The sequence below is a fragment of the Schistocerca americana genome, chromosome 10 (assembly GCF_021461395.2).
Source record: "Schistocerca americana isolate TAMUIC-IGC-003095 chromosome 10, iqSchAmer2.1, whole genome shotgun sequence".
Classification (NCBI taxonomy): domain Eukaryota; kingdom Metazoa; phylum Arthropoda; class Insecta; order Orthoptera; family Acrididae; genus Schistocerca; species Schistocerca americana.
In genome coordinates, this window is record NC_060128.1 from 202,639,172 (window position 1) to 202,659,998 (window position 20,827).

At 43.7% G+C, this 20,827-nt stretch overlaps 1 protein-coding gene across 1 annotated transcript in view; it reads right to left on the reverse strand.

Moving 5' to 3' along the window:
- Positions 1-6,248: 6,248 nt before the first annotated feature.
- Positions 6,249-20,827, reverse strand: part of LOC124552396 (acetylcholine receptor subunit alpha-like) — a 354,641-nt gene continuing 340,062 nt past the window's right edge. The window contains exon 17 of the mRNA XM_047126656.1: positions 6,249-6,521. The gene's annotated coding sequence lies outside the window, so the exon portion shown is untranslated. The remainder of the gene's footprint in view (positions 6,522-20,827) is intronic.

Below are 20,827 nucleotides of genomic sequence, written 5' to 3' on the forward strand. Positions count from 1 at the left end.
TTTAGAGCAGTAATCTAGTACCAAAAATTATCAGATAACGAACAAAACTTCTGCGCTCGAAGCATTTGTGTAATGTTTCACGTAGTTGGTGGAAGTCGTGTAAATGAGAAGGTCATTCGTGTGCTTCGACGGTGTACAGTGGAAAAACCTCTGAGAAATATATAATGCCCCCCAAAATAATCGTCACTGTCGAACTCGTCAGTTGCAATTTGTCGAATTTTATAACACAATTATTTGTGGTGTGTGGAATTGTGGCATTAATTGTAACCTGTGATTGTAATCTCAAATCGAGCTTTCTGCTGTCAAAATAGCTTCACAGGTGATACCAGAATTCTACATTCTGAACATATTTAGCAGTAGCAAAATTGAAGAATCGTACCGAATGCTAGATAATCGAAGTGCCGATATCAAAGTGAAATGGAGGAAAATTTGTCGTCTTGGAGTGGACGAGATCACTTAGTGGTTCTACTCAGAGGATCGGTAGCAGACCGATAGTGACGACGGAAGCAGGAAACGAGAACTCGGTCCGTGAAGTTACATCCTCTCTGTGTTCCTTCTTTAATCTCGAGACTCAAAGTTAACTGTGGACGTATTCGTATAAGATTTCGTGCAACGTGAAATTATGCCAGTCTTTGTGCCCGATCTACGATAATGAAGCCTGATCTCCTTAGTGGAGCCACATTAGTAACACAAGGTGCGTCCTGGCTAGACTGTTGCTGAAGAGCTGACGCCTGGCGCCGACACTGTCACTGTGCAGCTCGCCTGTGGAAAAGAGCTGCGGCTGCAATGACACTGACTGTGTAGATGAGGGTGGGTTTCCACTCGTTCAAAACTTGAACTCTCAGTTAATGTTGATAGTGCCTAACTTAAAAAGATTGACCTGACACAAGAAATTGGGTGTAGACAATTCCCCTAATTTTCATTCTCCAAGGAGTTTTGCTATTTAGGGAGTAAAATAACTGATGACGGTCGAAGTAGAGACGATATAAAATGTAGACTGGCAATGGCAAGGAAATCGTTTCTGAAGAAGAGAAATTTGTTAACATCGAGTATAGATTTAAGTGTCAGGAAGTCGTTTCTGAAAGTATTTGTATGGAGTGTAGCCATGTATAGAAGTGAAACATGGATGATAACTAGTTTGGGGAAAAAGAGAATAGAAGGTTTCGAAATGTGGTGATACAGAAGAATGCTGAAGATTAGATGGGTAGATCACATGACTAATGAGGAGGTATTGAATAGGATTGGGGAGAAGAGGAGTTTGTGGCACAACTTGACCAGAAGAAGGGATCAGTTGGTAGGACATGTTTTGAGGCATCAAGGGATCACAAATTTAGCATTGGAGGGCAGCGTGGAGGGTAAAAATCGTAGAGGGAGACCAAGAGATGAATACACTAAGCAGATTCAGAAGGATGTAGGTTGCAGTAGGTACTGGGAGGCGAAGAAGCTTGCACATGATAGAGTAGCATGGAGAGCTGCATCAAACCAGTCTCAGGACTGAAGACCACAACAACAACAACAACAACAACAACAACAACAACAACAACTTAGTAGTGAGCAATCATAGTCCACTTGGGAGGAGACAGTTAACTAGGTTAACTATGATTTATAGTGTCTCATAGCAAAGTTCCCATGCTTCAAATTCTGTGGGAAGACTTCCATAAGACTTTTGAGCAAGTAGGCCACATACCACTGATGTTTTGTAAAATTAATAAGGAGCATGCATGAATACTTTCTGGATATAATCAGTATTGTGCTAGCACCTGAGAACATTTTCACGTAACTACAATATAGTATCTTATTTTATATCGCACACTGAACGTCTTAAATATTCGAGTGTTAATGGCCGAGCCGTGCCAGCCCAAAATTTTTCGTGACATAAATACATCTAAACAAAGTTACATTATGATACTCTTGCACTATCCAAAACTGATATTGTTAAAATCGCGGTGAAAGTTCAATTTTATTGAAGTGATACTGTCACGTCACACTTTCTCGACACTGCCTGACCTGTTTATACTTTTAATGACATGTAAACGTGCCAGCCTAGCCGACACAAACAATGGTCAGCCTTCTGTGGACTCTATTGAAAGTGTGCAGTTCATTTTTACTGTATCAGTAACATAGTACCGTTATGAGTCAGTTGTGTATTAAAATTTACTTCGGTGACTATCAACAGTTGTAATTTGTTATTCTCTGGCATATAGTTTCACAGAAATGAATATGTTTTTGGTGAACCTCTTAAGTACAAAATGTAAGTGCTGCTCTTTTAGGGCACTTGGTGAGAAGGTAGAGCAGGGGGGGAATTACAATACAAGAGATCTAGTGTGAGAGAGGAGGAAATATATGCGTGACATGGTACTATAATAATTATTGCAAAGTACTTGGCATAAATTAGGCATTAAATTTGCTATATTTGCAAATTTTTCTGCTTCTCAACTGATTACTCTAAAGAAAAATGTAACCCATCAAAATTCTAGAGAGTGAATCAAATACTAGTTGCCTGACATGAAAGTGACTATTTACAACAGGTGTCCAGAAAATAAATTCAGATTAATACTATAATAAAGCAGGGAAATTGTTAGGAAACAGTGTCTGAAGTAGCTCAAATTGAGATAGAAACTTTTAGGTACTGTAAAGGGAACCTAAGAGAACAAACTGAAGGTGCAAAGTCATGCTGGAAACATTGTTCAACAATGTTACAGAGCACTGATAAAAATGAGAATGAAACTTCCCGGCAGATTAAAACTGTGTGCCGGACCGAGACTCGAACTCGGGACCTTTGCCTTTCACGGGCAAGTTCTCTACCGTCCGAGCTACCCGGGCACGACTCACGCCCCGTCCTCACAGCTTTACTTCTGCCAGTACCTCGTCTCCTACTTTCCACTCTTTACAGAAGCGTCCTGCGAACCTTGCAGAGTGAAAATCACATTCTGGAAAGATCACAATGGTTATCAGATTACCAACCTAACACCAGTCTATCAATTTTTAGTTAATGGATTGTTTTTATTCAGTGACTCTTCAATCTGGCAGTTGGGAATGGGAGTATGGAGACTCAGAGCTACTGATGATAAAAGCTGTGTGTATTGTGGTATCCACAATAAGAAGAATACAAGACTGTTCAGACAACTATACAAGTGTAAGTACATTATTACTGTTGTGTAAGAAAATGGAAACTCCCATTAAGGAAGACAAAATATAGCCAGAAAACAGGCTAAATGATGAATTACACAAGGACTGTCAGTACTTATTGAAGACAGGTGCTGTTTCAAATGCAAGTTGGTGCTGTTAGATGACCCTGAAACAAAAATGTTACCAAATTGTAGGGTAGTACGGATGTAGCAGTTGTGCCTTGCAATTTCTGCCAATACAGAAAAGTGCAATATTGTTTAGTGATTTACCTCCTCATTTCATTTTCGTTGTGAAAACGTGGTGAGAGAAAACTGAAGTTGGATGCTCTCGATGGTGATCCTTCGCCAACAATGACACGTTAGATTTTTGGTACACCAAATTTAATGGAGGTCATCCACTTTTGATGAAGGTTCCGCAGAACACTGAGCAAATGTTGCTACAGAAGAAACCGTTGAAAGAGACAACACGATTCTTATTGACACTGGAATGAAAGAGCAAAAAGTTAGTGTGTCAACAGGATAGGCAGTTAATATTATGTATAATAACGGGGGACAAAAGAAGTGTCGGTCCAATAGACGTCACGACTGTCGGCTGTAGACGACGGATGGGTACGACTTTCAGCTCGAAGCTGTTCGGAACAATTTAAGTGAGATCTGAAAGACTTTATGCAGCTTCTTGCCACAACAATACCTTAGGCCTTCTAGTCAATCTGCTCCAGACATCGACAATGCTACACTGAGGCACTGAAACACCTCAACCAGAAATTTAAGGAAATTTGGTGAAGAACAAAGTGCTGTTTCACTGTGACAATGCACCAGCTCAGCACATTCACCCAGAGTTGTCACAGTGTAACTTCATGATGCTCTATTTCAGTTCATTTCTCAATGTGAAGAAATGGCTTGCAGGTAAAAAGTTCTACTGAAATGAAGAGACCTTTGTTGAGATGGAGGTGTATTTTAGAGATCTTGGTGGTCCTTCCTTTTTTTTGTGGATTAAAAAAGGAGGAGAAGCACAGACCCCCTACGAGGACTGCGCAGAGAATAAAGAAGTTGTTGATTTATATTCAAGTAATACAGCCACAGGTTAAACACAATTTGCTTTACGTATTCAGCTTGGAGTGTAGTAACAAGTGAAACCACTTATAATGTCAAATTGTATGTGATATGGGGCTGTTTTACCTGAATTTTGGCCACAGTGGTCACTGCGTTCCTGGCAGGCCGTGCCTTCCTTTTAAAAAAAATGATGTGCCATCTCCATCCTAACATGGGTACTTAGTGAAGTTCCTTTCCATACAGACAGGCTACATTAAATGAAATGTTACATCAATTAAAAATAATGATAGACATTTTGCTTGTATTTGCACTGATGACTTCAGACAAGTATCAGGCTGTTCAAAGCCAGTGTGAGGGTTTTGAAACCTGGGCACACTCCTCTTACATTCCCAGCCACAGGTAGGCCTATTGCCCAGCTTCTCCATGTTTAATACAAACAGGAGGAAATGGGAAACAGCAGCCATAACAGTCACAGACAAAACAGTGGGACTAGTCAGAGTACGTGGCACGTGTTTGCTATTACGGTAATTCTCTTTTATGGATTAACACTGGAACATAAGTACATTAAAAATGCTATATAAAAATAATACCATTTCCTTTCATTATTTAAAGTAAACAGGTTCCTGCAGACACCCAATCTGTGGAGAACCGACAACCGTTTACAGAAACAAATTATGACAAGTGTCATATATATATATATATATATATATATACGTTTATATTTGTGCCCTAAGCTCATTTATCTTACACGTAAATATATTCAGAGACAGAAAAGAATATTGCAACACGATCAATATTTTCCTACCACTAGCAAAGGCGTTGCGTGTCTATAAAAAACCTATCTTAAATTATTTCTATATTACGATGTACTCTAGGCCTGAAGTGGAGAGGTTTTATCCTTGCAGTTAAGGAGGAAACTGTTGTCCTTACTTTAAGGAAGAAAGGTAACCTCGGTGTGAGCAATGCAGAGATGAGTCTGTGCAACAGAGCGCAGGCTCATTTGTAAAACGTAACTTTCAATTCCAAATTATAGTTATGGACCTTCTCTGGAGTTACATTTGCAATACAAACTATAGCACAAGGGAGATCACACAGCTCTTTATACTCTGGAGGCAGTGAGGAGCTACTTCTTTAATCTGTCGCCTACATGATAATACGAAACTTCACCAGTTACTTTGGAATGTTCCCCGTTCTTTTACGATAGTTTGTACGGTGCCTACATATGTACAACACACAACTCGTTAACCTGTACTTACAGAAATATGGCAGCAGTTTTCTTTTTGTTTTATGTCAAGAAAATGGCTCTCTCATTTTGTTACGAGATTTGCAACTAATCTGAAGAATCGTTACCAGTGGCAGTGATGAGAAATAATTATGCAAAGGGTGGTAATTATAGTGTGTATAAACTGCAGTAAGGCATAGCAGAATTTACCTAAAGGATTACTGTTCTCCAAAGAATTTAAAATTATGCACAGTAACTGATAAGAAGAGTTATTTGTGGCCAACATGTAACTAAGACCATTGTTGTTATTGCCTCGAAAGAATATATATATGATATGTCCACTGATATTCCAGACAGTGTCAACATCCGAAATGAACTGAACGTAGGTGCGTACCTGGCTTATACTGTACCTAACTGAAGGAACTTCAGCTCACCAACTGCTCAGTGGTAAAGACTCGCCATACGTAATGTACAGAAAAAACAGTCTTTGACATTTGTTTCGAACAGCTGCTTCGCCACAACATTAACTATTACTGTTTTTTTCCCCATTTTACAAGTTCCGTAATGAGTATTGATAATGTTTTACATGTTGAAAATACATTGCAAACAACAAAAACTGCCCTAAACAATTTGTACTAGATTAATCTGAATATTTTATTGTATAACAAGCCATCTGCAAAAATTGCTTTCAAATTTTCTGGCAAACGTTAATGGAAATTTATCCTCCTTGCTGATAACTCTCCTATTGACCATTAGCTCCCATTTCTTTATATAGGAAGTGAACTGATAACGCAATATAGTTGTAAACTGTACGAAGAATAATCTGTTCCGTAACAGAAGCCAGAAATGCACAGTGAGTTTACAGAATTGTTTTTTAATGAAGAATTTTTTGGTGCAGGATAACGGTGTACTTAGTATAGGTAAATTCTGTGTGCAGGATCAACTAATTATGCATGTGAGCTCGGTCAGGTGGTAAGTCACAAGTCTGCAACCCCGACCGCGTGCCCGCCTGCTCGGTTCCCGGAGAACACGCCCCGCGTGTCCCACTCTCTGCCGGTGCCCGCTGCCTTGCTGGCACCGAACTGTCTGATCTGGCTGCCACGTTTCCTCCAGCGGTCCTGCAAGACAGGACACGATCACATTAAAAAATACAACTTGACAGAGATTGCAGGTTTAATTAGGTCTCTAAAGAGTAGTAATTCAGTTACGATGGTGCTGAAACTTGTGCCGACTAGATAGGGTTGCCCTCGAGCTATCTTTGTAATCGGTCAATGGCTCGGGGCATATTTTGTGACTGTCTTAGATATGCTATAGTAACACCCGTCAACAAAACTGGAGATATGAAAACTACCCCTAATTACAGACCTATGTCACTCAACACAGTCTTTTTTCAAAAGTGTGTGAGAAAGTGTCTTATGATGGAATACTAACTCACTTAACTGTGCAGGATTTAGTAACCACCTCTCAGTTTGCCTTTTGCAAAGGGTTCTATGTTGTTAACGGCATCACTCTTGCACGGATGGAATCTTGCTTTCCAAACAGGGAGCAGAAAGTCTCATTAACGGATTGTATCCGACTGATTTCTCAGTTCAATTGGGGTACTTCAAGGTGAACAGCGAAGTTGTCGACCCCTGGGACGGAAATGACAACCCCTCTGTACCTGCAGTACTCGGGAAAATAGTCTCAGAAGCGAGTGAACATCAAGTGTGGACTGCCACGGGGATCGGTAGTGGGTTCCCTCCTGTTTCTAACCTACATAAATGATCTTACAATTACAGTAGAAGGTAGTAAAGAAACTGTAACCTTTGCTGATGACACAGGCATACTTCTGTAATTTTCAAGTGTGCAATGTACATTGAGATGAGGATGAAGATAGTTTTTTACCTGTTGCTATCATTGTGATGTTGTCAGCATACAGCACATTCTCGCATGATATGTGACTTGACAAATTATTTATATACACAAGGAAGGGAAAGGGCCCACAAAAATAAAATGTGGAATACCACAGGGGTCAGTTCTTGGACCCTTCCTCTTTATGGTGTATGTAAATAATTTCTCACTACACATACCGTGTGAAAATGTGCTTATAGCAATATCAAGCTGATGAGAACAGGTGAAAACTTACAAGGTGTCCAAAATTACCAAAGAGAAATAATCGAGTTGACTTGGTGTCTGGCCAACTAGCTGTCTATTAACAAAACAAAAACAGGAGGAATTTTTTTCCAGTCTCAGACCATTGAAATGTGAAATTATTTGGACTTGTGATTGATAAGACTTTCATGGGATGGACACACACATTATTTAAGCAGCAAAATTGTGACAAATTGTCAGTAAGAATCTTCTACTTTACTCTTATTACCCGTTCTTCCACTTACACCTGCAATATGGAATACTGCTGTGGTTAATTGCACCAGTCAGCTTACATCTTTTAATGACAGAAGAAAGCCATTAGATGTAGTCTAGGTCTGGCTCCAATGAGGACTTGCAGAATTGTACTTGTCAAACATACCCTAATGAATACTTATGGGAACTTGGACTAAAAAAGAATGTTCATTCAATGAATTCTCAATTGCAAATAAGGGGAACCATTAGCTGTAGAATGGACTAATGACAATGAAAATTTGTGCCGGAGTGGGACTGGAACCCAGCTTTCCCGCATATCGTAAGCGGTCACCGTGCGTGCCTCACGGCCAGGCCCAAACCTACATGTGCCGTCAATCGTGCAGTTACAGTCTGTACTCCTACATCGATCGTGTATATTCCCGTACAGGTGAGACGTTGTACTTGGAAGTTACATGCCCGGTATCGGCACATAAATATGATGTTGCCGTGCCTGTATTTTTCTGATTACGATGCCAAGCTAATTTGGACATGCTGGCACTGCGTCGATTACAGCCGATATGAAATACACTCCTGGAAATGGAAAAAAGAACACATTGACACCGGTGTGTCAGACCCACCATACTTGCTCCGGACACTGCGAGAGGGCTGTACAAGCAATGATCACACGCACGGCACAGCGGACACACCAGGAACCGCGGTGTTGGCCGTCGAATGGCGCTAGCTGCGCAGCATTTGTGCACCGCCGCCGTCAGTGTCAGCCAGTTTGCCGTGGCATATGGAGCTCCATCGCAGTCTTTAACACTGGTAGCATGCTGCGACAGCGTGGACGTGAACCGTATGTGCAGTTGACGGACTTTGAGCGAGGGCGTATAGTGGGCATGCGGGAGGCCGGGTGGACGTACCGCCGAATTGCTCAACACGTGGGGCGTGAGGTCTCCACAGTACATCGATGTTGTCGCCAGTGGTCGGCGGAAGGTGCACGTGCCCGTCGACCTGGGACCGGACCGCAGCGACGCACGGATGCACGCCAAGACCGTAGGATCCTACGCAGTGCCGTAGGGGACCGCACCGCCACTTCCCAGCAAATTAGGGACACTGTTGCTCCTGGGGTATCGGCGAGGACCATTCGCAACCGTCTCCATGAAGCTGGGCTACGGTCCCGCACACCGTTAGGCCGTCTTCTGCTCACGCCCCAACATCGTGCAGCCCGCCTCCAGTGGTGTCGCGACAGGCGTGAATGGAGGGACGAATGGAGACGTGTCGTCTTCAGCGATGAGAGTCGCTTCTGCCTTGGTGCCAATGATGGTCGTATGCGTGTTTGGCGCCGTGCAGGTGAGCGCCACAATCAGGACTGCATACGACCGAGGCACACAGGGCCAACACCCGGCATCATGGTGTGGGGAGCGATCTCCTACACTGGCCGTACACCACTGGTGATCGTCGAGGGGACACTGAATAGTGCACGGTACATCCAAACCGTCATCGAACCCATCGTTCTACCATTCCTAGACCGGCAAGGGAACTTGCTGTTCCAACAGGACAATGCACGTCCGCACGTATCCCGTGCCACCCAACGTGCTCTAGAAGGTGTAAGTCAACCACCCTGGCCAGCAAGATCTCCGGATCTGTCCCCCATTGAGCATGTTTGGGACTGGATGAAGCGTCGTCTCACGCGGTCTGCACGTCCAGCACGAACACTGGTCCAACTGAGGCGCCAGGTGGAAATGGCATGGCAAGCCGTTCCACAGGACTACATCCAGCATCTCTACGATCGTCTCCATGGGAGAATAGCAGCCTGCATTGCTGCGAAAGGTGGATATACACTGTACTAGTGCCGACATTGTGCATGCTCTGTTGCCTGTGTCTATGTGCCTGTGGTTCTGTCAGTGTGATCATGTGATGTATCTGACCCCAGGAATGTGTCAATAAAGTTTCCCCTTCCTGGGACAATGAATTCACGGTGTTCTTATTTCAATTTCCAGGAGTGTACATTAAATGAATTCGAAATTGCGAATAAGAACAATGTTGAGCTGTGCAGAGGAATGAAGACACTGATAAGTGGGAAATCCAGGTGTGAGTGCCGGCCCGGCACATATTTCGATTGTTGCCAGTCCATTCTGCAGCTATTGGTTGTCCTTCTTCATTTAATGTATTTCACACCGGCTGTAGTCGCCGCAGTGAACGTTTCTTTGGACACGCATCATAATCAGAATAACACAGGCACTGCAATGTCGTATAATGTTCATCTCTAGGGGAGAGTAGGGCAAGACGGGATAGTTAATATATTTGGGGCCATAAAATCAACAATCATAGTCAGAAGATTTTGAAAAAAATATGGTGTAATTGTACATTATTATAGCTGAGAATGAAGTACAAACAAATTTGTTTTTACTTTTCAATTACAATATAAAACTGTCTTCGTAACACAATGACAAGTTTCCATGTAGTGGGGCAAGATGGGGTTACTAGAGGGGCATGATGGGGTCAGTCTTTGCACAGTGCACAAACGTGAACTGCTTCATCTTCTTCTCCTGCACAGGAACAATGAGCCCATCTTCTGCATATAAAACACTGAATCCAACCTTCACTGTGAGTACAAGTATCCACAGTAAAGACACTCAGCGTCAGAAGATTCTGATGAAGAGGAACTTATCCGCTTACGTTTTAAGTTGGTTTTGTTAATTTCTTTGCCTTTCTTTTGTATTTTTTCTTACTATTCGACTTCTTTAGCAATACTTGGTTAGTGATGGTTGTATTTTTGTTAGTTTGAGGAAATCTCTTTGTCAAGTTTTTCCTAGTTTGTCCCATTTGCTTCATTTCTTTTTCTCTTTTTAAATTTATTTCTGCTTGTAAATCATTTTTGTAGGGTGATTCAGTCAAAACTGCTGGTTTACCATGCTTTCGGCTCTTCTTTTTTGAATTGAGGCTACTGCAAGAGGGAACTAGTGTTGGACATTTTGTAATGGTTACAGCCTTTCCAGTAGTTGTAGTAACATTAATTTGACTTGAAACAGGCTGAATATTTTCAATTGGAGCAGAAACTTCAAGTATTTCACATGCAGTATCAGCCTGGAGAATGTCGGAGGCAACAGCTGGAGTTGACATATCCGGTTTAGCAGCAGACTGATGGGGGGCGGAAGACACCAGAAGGTTGAGGTAGGCCTAAATAGGCGGAAGCAGCAGGCTGAGGTGAGTTGAAAGCAGCAGAAAGCTGGTTGGTGTTTGTAGCCCCGTGGGTTGAGGATTCATTATCTGTGACATCTGGCCTAGGCCTATCTGTAGTCTCAGATGGGGCATAATCATGGTCACTAAAAACGACTTGGTTGGTAGTCCAAATTCCAGTATTGTGAATTCAATTAATTGCTGTGGACATAGTTGCTGCCTTTACAAAAGCCCTTCCATATAGCTTAGATATTTGGAACAAAGAGACAACACATCCTGGATTCGACCTGAGCCAGCATAAAACTTCCTGGTCATAAAAAACACTCAAAGGCTTCATGAAGCTTACATCGAGAGGCTGTAAGAGATGAGTGCAATGTGGTGGGAAGCACAGCAATGCTACGCCATTTTCCCTTGCAAAGTCAATAACATCCATGTTTTTGGTGTGGGTGAAATGTCCATCGAGAATCAGGAGAACTGGCCTCTCCTTAGTAGCTCGGCTCCAGTCAAGAAATTTCTTAAACCATTGAAAAAAAATATCGGATTGCACCCAACCACTTGGGTGACATGCTGCCCAGGCTCCAGGAGGGCAGTCTTCATTAACTGATCGTTATTTCGAACCTTTGGAAAAATAAAAAGAAGAGGCATATATGAACCAGCTGCATTGCAACACTTCTATTGTTACAGTGTCGCCTCTTCAGTAGAAGATAACACATCAACTTGGTTTCTAGCTTTTAGAGACAGAATTTTTGGCCTATGCTTTGGTACTACAGTTACTCCAGCCCCATCACAATTATAGATTCTGTCAAGGGTAAATTGATGTGTATCAATAAGTCGAGTTAACAAACCAAAAAAATTAGTTACATTCTGTTTGTTGAATGCTGCAGCTCGTGCTGCACTTGTGTGCTCTGGTTTTCTGAGGATTATCTGAGGATCCCTGCGTTTGAGACCAATGAACCAATCTTTGCCAGCTACTTGCTTTTCTTGAGAAAATGTGTGCTTTTTACACAACTCCTCTGCCCATTGAAAGGCAAGTTTTCTGAGGTCATATGCTGTGAGACCAATTAACCTTTCCTCTATTTTTAGTACGTATTCCACCAACATATTCTCTTCCTCTGGAGTAAAAACGGTTTTAATTGGCCGTAGACTCTTGACCAAAATTGGAGTTGTTTGATTTGAATACACGCGTCCACTCGATGACGCAGTAAATATATTTCCCGATTTTTCTGTCTGATCACGAGGTACTTTAACTCTTCTTTCTAGAATTGTTTGCGGAACATGAAAAGTGTCAGCTACTCTTTTATATCCCATTTCACCTGTGATAACGGCTTCAGTAGCTGATTTCATTGCTTCTGGAGACCATCCACCTCGATCTATCTTCCTCTCGTATGTCCTTACCATATTAGAAACCCTTTACAAACAAAGGACGAAAGTGTAAAATTTATTGGGTAAGATGGGGTAGTTCCCCATCATGCCCCATAGAAAAAATCCGGTCTTGCCCCACTGATACATTGTGGAATATTTACCGCTAGTGTTAGGTTACGTTTCGACTGAAAGTATTTATAATATACGTAACATAACGTCCAAAAATAACAGTTCCCATCAATATATACAGTGCTTCAGTTAATGAATGTATTTTACCTGTATTAAACACCAAACTTCAACTTCACTAAGAAACTTTCCAGCAAAAATGGCGCCAGTCGAGGGAAACGGACTTACACAAGGCAAACTAACAGTTCAGAATGGCTGCCGCTTACACGTATTCTTTTTCTCCATCCCTGCTAGCAGTATGGACGTTTTCCACATCACTAACTGAGCCGTAAAGCCAAGTACTCCTTCTTAACCCCCTACCCCGTCTTACCCCACTCTCCCCTACAATATAAGAACTAGCCACATGGTAGATTTACCGCACTCAGGACTGTCTCACACACGCCATAGCCATACACTCGTGAGTTTTAAATTCTTCAACAAATCGCCAAAAAACAGCTCGTGTAACTGCCTTACACAAGTTCAATGAAGTTTTTAAAACTTTACTAAAACAGCGAGAATTTTACACAGTTGATGAATTCGTAGAGAGTAATTTTCAAGAAATGTGCTTCGGGTAGCTGTATGTACCAGTAAAACTGCACATAATAATCTTGCAATTAGAATTATGCATTAGTATACATGTAAATAAGTATACGAGTATCACTGGTTCGTGTATAGCTATGTAATTGATGTAGAATTGTAATTAAGAATTTATACACTGAAGTAACAAACGTCGAGGGATAGTGATACGCACATATACATAAGGCGGCAATATCGCGTACGCAGGGCAGTGCATTGGCGGACGGACCTGTCATTTGTAATCAGATAAAACGTGTGAAAAAGTTTCCAATGTGATTACGGCTGCACAGTGGGAATGAATGCGGAATGGTAGCATGTGACATTCCATGTCGGGTGTCATCACGGAATTCAATATAACGAGATCCACAGCGTCAAGAGTGTGTCGAGAATATCAAATTTCAGGAATTACTTCTCACCACAGACAACACACTGACCAACCGAGAGCAGCAGTACTTGTGTGGGATCGTCAGTACTAACACACAAGCAAAAATGTGTGAAATAACCAGAGAAATCGACACGGGACTGTGCGACGAACGTATCCGTTAGGGCAGGGTGGCAAACTTTGCCGTTACGGGGAAAGGTAGCAGACAACCGACGCGAGAGCCTTTGCTAACAGCACGACATGGCCTGCAGTGCTCAGTTGGACCCTAGACGAGTGGAAAACTGTTGTCTGACATGATGACTCCTGATTTCAGATCGTAAAGTTGGCGGCAGGGTTCAAGTGACGCATAGACCCCACTGTTGTGGCGTGGGCTGCATTTGCATCAAATGCACTGCGTCCTCTTATGTTTGGCTTCTTGGAGACCATTTTCAGCCGTTCACAAACAACGATATGTCAGCAGGCCACAATTGGTTTGAAGAACATTCTGGACAATTCGAGCAAATGATTTGGCCAGCGAGATCACCCGACACGAATCGTATCGAACATGTTTCGGACGTAATGGAGAGGTCAGTTTGCGCAACAAAATCCTGCAGCAGCAACACTTTTTACAATTATGGATGGCTATAGAGGCAATGTGGCTCCCAGCATTTCTGCAGTGTCCACGGCACGTCAAGTAGCTGCACTAGCGAGCGCCGGCACGGTATTCAAATGGTTCACATGGCTCTGAGCACTATGGGACTTAACATCTGTGGTCATCAGTCCCCTACAACTTAGAACTACTTAAACCTAACTAACGTAAGGACATCACACACATCGAGGCCCGAGGCAGGATCCGAACCTGCGACCGTAACGGTCACGCGGTTCCAGACTGAAGGGCCCACAACCGCACGGCCACACCGGCCGGCCCCGACACGGTGTCCAAGTCAGCGTATGTTCGCGTGCCAACTTTTTTGGTTAGGAAGGGGAAATGAGGATGGGGGCAGCTAATTCCTCAGTTTTGTGTCTTAGGAACAGATTTGCCTGTTTTGCGCTCCGACAGGGGCATTGTTGCAGTGGTCCCCCTCCGTTGCCTGATACTTCAAAGTGTGCAGTTCGTATAAAACGAATTTTATAGATCAGAAAAGTTTTGAAAGTGTATTTATATACTTCGGTATATTTTTATAGTTTGACAGATATAAATAGTGAACAAGTATGCATTCTATACGGTTAACACAACCACTTTTGGTTTACACTTTTTGTGGATGCTTTAGTCGTGGACTGCAATTCAGCGAAAACGCGTAGCTTATGATTTGTATCTTAAAACTGAAAAAGTGTTATTAGAAATGTTTTCCGAATTTTTTTCCAGTGTCACATAATTTTGGCACTAATTTTAACTCCATTTCAGACGTGTTCAGACACTTTGCAGCCGATTTTTTGTGACTGCAGTACCTCTTTGGGCGTATCTGCGTAGCTGTGCCTCTCATACAGAGACAGTGCGTCATATTTATAGGTGAAAAAATGCTGTCTAAAATCTTAGTTTGGTGGCATCAGAACGCTTGCGACGACCTAGAATGCTTGCCGTGTGTTTAGTGCGCGAGTTCAGCCTACATTTACGCCTCAGACCGGATATTACGTGCGTAAGTATGGTCAGTCCCAGAGAGGTGGAGGAGGGAGGGCAAACCGGGGTATCTCCCCCGAGCTTCAATTTCAGGCGGCGCCACATTCATATTCTTGAAGAAAAAAAACCTTATTTCACAAAGAGCGCAGCATCCAGCGCACGTTGTCTATCGATTATTCACATGATTCTGGAACGCATCCCTGTTGGGTTTTGAACGTTTGCGAACACATTATAAGTCGATTTCTGAACGAATCATAAGTCGATTTCTGAATGCGTGCATAGTGTACGTGATATTTCTGCGAGGCCAGTCCCCGTCGTATCTAGAAACGTGGTTGATTGGGTGTGCGAATGATCAGCGTTGCTGCAACTACTAGCGAAATCCATAGATTCGGATTACCAGAGTGGAAATAAAGGACTAGCACGAATAAACAGGTAAGAGAAATTACACAGAATGTTGTCGGTGTATCCAAGAAAATGAAATTTTTACAGAAAACTTTTGCTAGATCGCAACGCTAGTAAGGGCCAGTCGTACAGTCCCCGATTAGTAGCCGCTTAATTTCTTTTCTCGGCATAGCGCGGAAAACGCGTTCGTTGTACGACCACGTAATAAGGGCTAACAGCAGAATAAACGCGGGTAGCCAAACCAGTGATTCTGGCAGGGTTAGTGAAGTTAACTGGGGAACAAGTTTCGTCAAGGATAGGGATAGTTACAGAATTAGTGATAACAAGATTGCTTGTCAGAACAAGGAAGGAGAAGCAATGGGGACATCACACAAACTATATGAAAGATTATGACGATTCAGAATTTATATAAAAATTTCGTACTACTTTCGATCTCATGCTTCAGAACTGGAGCGTAGCAATGAAATGTGATACTATTTCCTAAGATAAAATTTTTTGCTTCTAGTAGATGTAATAGGCATTTAATATTTTGTTACCTGGAGAATTCTATTCTGTCACGTTGCTTGTGCCAAAACAGTCTCGTTTATTTGGCGTGTGTTACAACTGCTGCAATATTACAAAGGCCTATTTCATTTTATCTAGCTAATAGTGGCAAAATAGACGTAATCAAATCGAGAAACCACACCAGTCTTGGGTACTACTCCTATTAACTGGTTTTTCAGTATTAGGCGACGAAATTTTGATTTTTTTCAGTAGCAAAACATTTGACGAATTTTGATGAGGTAATAGATTCTTTCGCAGAAAGGAAGATACGTCATGTAAAGCTGTAGCAAGAGTAGAGAGAAGATAGTGCTGGGACCTACAGATTGAAGAAATGTGTACTGTCCTGATTGTACCTTGTCTTTACTGGTCTTATGTTTCCTACATTTAATTTTATGTCACACAAAAGAGAAAGTTATAAACCAATAGGCAATAAAGAGTGCAAATTTTCTGCTAAAGACTTCTTATTCTCCCGGTCACAAATAATCCTACTGTGAGGCTTTTTTGTTTTGTTTCGTTTCTTTAAAAAAAGGGGCGTGAGATGTCAAAACCGGCCAACTCGGGGCAGCTGCAGCACAATATAGGTTTGATGGCTTCCATTACAAAATATACAAGTTTGAATCCCACAGAGCGAAATACAGTGACGCGCGAAAGCGGAATGCAGTGTGAAGAGGCGCGGCATTACACTTTGGCACCCTTAAGATCAAATAACATGTCTTACATTTCCTCGAACGTATGTTTTATATATGAAACTCTTCAGAAAGATGTTCGCTACAAAATAAACATGTTTCTGAAAAATTGTTCTATTTTTAAATATATTTTTGACGTCCTGTCTCAAACGCTCTGGCAGGTTGGAGGGGGGGTGAGGGGGGGGGGCGCCACTATCAAGTTTTTTTGCCCCTGTTCGGAAATATTGTAGACCCGGGTAACGGACAATGACACCAAAAAAGGTTTCGAATTTCTGCGAGAATATTAGCCTAGGAACGTACGGTAAAAATTTTGACGACGTCACACGAACAGAGATCATAGAAGTGGCCTTCCACACAATTGGCACTTTTGGTACCCAATGCACACTATTGGTACTTTTGGTACCCAAAATCATGTTTTTTTTTTGGGGGGGGGGGTTCTCGGGAATTGGCAGTGTAGGACGAGTGCTTTTATAAGCCACGTAAGGTCCACTCTGGACCACGTCTAATGCAGAGAGCCGACCGATTTTCTCAGTTCGCTTCGGCTCTGATCGACAGAACCCGAGATATGAGCGCAGTTCCGCGCGGGGCTGTGGCGGTGGAGAGGCGCAGAGGGGGCCACACCTGCGGGCGGCTGCTGATCGCCTCGCCTCGTTTATCGCCCGTGGCGCAATGAGCACTGAATACGGATGCGGGGGGCCATTTGTACGTGAGAGCCGCTAGCTGCGGCTCGTGGCTTGCACAGCCTCTGCCCTGTTGCCACTGCTCGTGGCCTCGCTGCCCTATGGGGCCGAGACGTTACATATTTTCTGTCAATTTCTGTGTCTCGCCAAAAGTGGACATTTCTTACAAGCATATCTCTCCACCTGTACCCGTCCTAACTTTCCTGCAGATCAACTGTCACACCCACTGCAACAGGCTCCCGTATCAAAAACTCGACAACCGGTGACCTCCCCCCCCCCCCCCCCCCCCCCCCTCTGTCTTCCTATTACCACAGAGTGAAGAAGCCTGCTACTGTATATGCGACATTCTTGCCTCTACTGGTATGCAGCTGCAATCGACTGCGTCCTTTCTGTATAACTGTCCTTCCTAGGAATCAATAAACGACATCTACTGCCACATTTTCCACCCCACTACAGGAATGCACCTGGAATCCATCCGTCACCTCTTCTCGATGCCCTGTACGGAGCTGACATTCCCGGAACACTCCCCGTCCAGTATAGCGCCTGCAATACACAGACGCCCCTGCTTTCCTGTCGGTCCTCAATAATCCCACCACCTACCGTAACTGTCGCTAAGTCTCTATCCTACAAAAACCCAGCCACACTTTCAATTTCCGTGACCCCTACCTTACAATCCACAGTCGCCCAATTAATTTTACTGAAACGTAAACACCGACACGCGATCGACAGCTAAATTTCAATCTCCACCTAACAATCCAAAAGAAAGCCTACAACAGATTAAAACTACTAATAGGCCGAGCGTGTGAATAAATTTCACACCTATCGTACACAGCTCCGAGATCGACATCTTGCCCCGTGCAAATCCTGTATAGATCTCTGGCCACCTCGAATGTCACCACTCCCCACAAATCCTCAACATCGCTAATACCACCTCACTTTTCGTGTCTCTTTACCCTTTTCATCCCAAATCGCGTACCTGCCACCGAGGCTGTATCCCCGATGCTCTAGAACATTCACCTACTGAAGATCATCCTCCATTGGCCACCATACGGTGCGTACCACTACTAGTGTTCCACGCGCAGACACAGTGAGGGACAAACGGCTGTTTATATCCCTTCGTATAAACCCTAAGCTGTCGTATCGTATCTTTATGGTACTTGCGTGAAATTTACGTTGGCGGCAGTAGAATCGTTCCCCAGTCAGCTTCAAATACCGGTTCTCTAAATTTTCTCAATAGTGTTCCGCGAAAAGAACGTCGTCTTCCCTCCAGGATTGCCGTTTCACTTCCTGAAGCACCTGTATGTCGTTCAAAGAGATTTCAGGCTTGCAGCCGGTCGTCGTAAACTTCACTGCACGATATTTCGGCTGGGCAACTGTCAGCTATCTTCAAGTGAGCCGAACGAGGACTGACGGAGACTTTTTTTTTTCCTTTATTGTGATTTCATGCCTCACCCGAGGCGGGCCGGCAGTGGCCTACATACGCCGCTCTTCGTCCAAAAGACACAACATAAATACACGGAAGGCATAGAAAACATAAAAAACATGGTAAACACGAGATGAACACTACACAAGAAATCAGAAGTCGTTCGACGGAAGACACTGTAATGAAGGATGGCACCATTTGAAAACAGATGAAGACGTCCAGGTGGAGACACGAACGTAGTAGAAAACACTGACGAAGACACTGTACACAAACTGAGAGACACTGACGAACGGAAAACACTGGCGACGATCATCGGCAAAGCACTCACACTGGGGAAGGGGGGGGCGCTGCCTCCAGGTCAAAGGGAGAGGCGAAGGGTGGAGCCAGTGGGAGAAAGAAGGGAGAGTGAGGGGGGGAGGTGAGGGAGAGGGGGGGTTGGAAGCCCAGGGAGAGGGGTGGAAGTGGGAGATGTGGGAGAGAGGAGGGGGGAAAAGGAAGGTGAGCAGGCAGGGGGGGAGGGAAACGGGGGAGGGGAGAGTCAGCGCTGGTAGGAGGGGGAGATGGACGGGACAAGGACATCATCACGGAGGGGGAGTTGGTCGGGTTAGGGTACAGAGGGTGTGAAGATGGAGCGCACGTGGGATGCACGAATAAAAGCGCAGTAGCGGGTGGGGACGGGCGAGGATGGGAGAGACGAGCGGGTGAGGGAGATCGAACTTGCAGGAGGTGTAAAGGATCAGTATCCGTTCGAGGAAAAGGAGAGGGTGTGGGAAGGGAATGAGATCGTATAGGATCAGTGTGGGTGATGGGAGACGGATGCGATAGGCGAGGTGGAGCGTGTGGTGCTCGAGGATTTGGAGGGACTTGTAGTAGGTGGGAGGGGCGGAGCTCCAGGAGGGACGGGCAGAGCAGGGGATGGGGCGGATGAGGGATGACGACCAAGACGTTCTCCATCATTAGATTTCCCGCGGTGCGTATTTCAACCGATTCTTTGATAGTGGAGTCCCAAAAAGTTTTTGCTGTGGCCAAAATCGAAGTTTTGTCGTACTGCATTGAATGTCCGTTGGAAATACAATGTTCCGCCACTGCAGACTTACTGGGTTGCAGTAGGCGAGTGCAACGTTGATGTTCCATACAACGCTCTTCCACTGTACGCATTGTCTGCCCTACATAGGCCCTACCTCATTGACATGGTATTTTGTGAATTCCCGCCTACCGCAGTAACAAATCGTCCTTCACCGATCCCAGAAAATCCGAAATCTTAGAAGGTGGACGAAGAACCACTTTCACATGACAATTATTAAGAATCCTCGCTATTCTGAAGGAGATATTTCCAACGAAGGGAAGAAAAGCTAGGGACTTGGCTGGCGCGCTCTCCTCTTTATCCACTTCCCGGTTCCTGGCTCTAGTTGAGAAGGCCCTGTTAATTTGCTGGGTCGAGTATCCATTGTTTCTCAATACCGTCCTTAAATGTGCAAGTTTCTTAGGCGAATTCTCTGCATCCGACACCGTATGTGCCCTGTTCACAAGGATTTTAAGTACACTCGTGGTTTGGGATGCGTGATGGCAAGTTGAAGAACGCAAGTACAAATCAGTAAGAATGGGCTTACGATAAACAGAATGTTCCACTGAGCCGTCACTCTTCCGGTTAACAGAAACATCCAGGAATGGAAGGGAACCATCTTTCTCTAGTTCAATAGTTAATCCGGATATTCTCGAGCATGGAGTTAAGATGCTGAAAAAACTCCATTAACTTTTCTTCTCCGTGGGGCCACACTATGAAAGTATCATCGATGTATCTAAAAAAATTGCTGGTTTACAAAACGCTGATTCAAGCGCTCTCTCCTCAAAATCCTCCATAAAAAGGTTAGCCACCAGAGGAGACAGGGGGCTCCCCATGGCGACACCGTCAGACTGTTCAAAATATTCCTGGTTGATCATAAAATAAGTTGAGGAAAGAGCGTCTCGAAACAAAGCAGTGATGTCCAATTCAAACTGTTGACCAATTAGCGTCAAGGAATCCGCAAGAGGTACTTTTGTGAAAAGAAAAACTACATCAAAACTCACTAGAAGATCCGAACTACTTAAGTGGAGATGTCATCA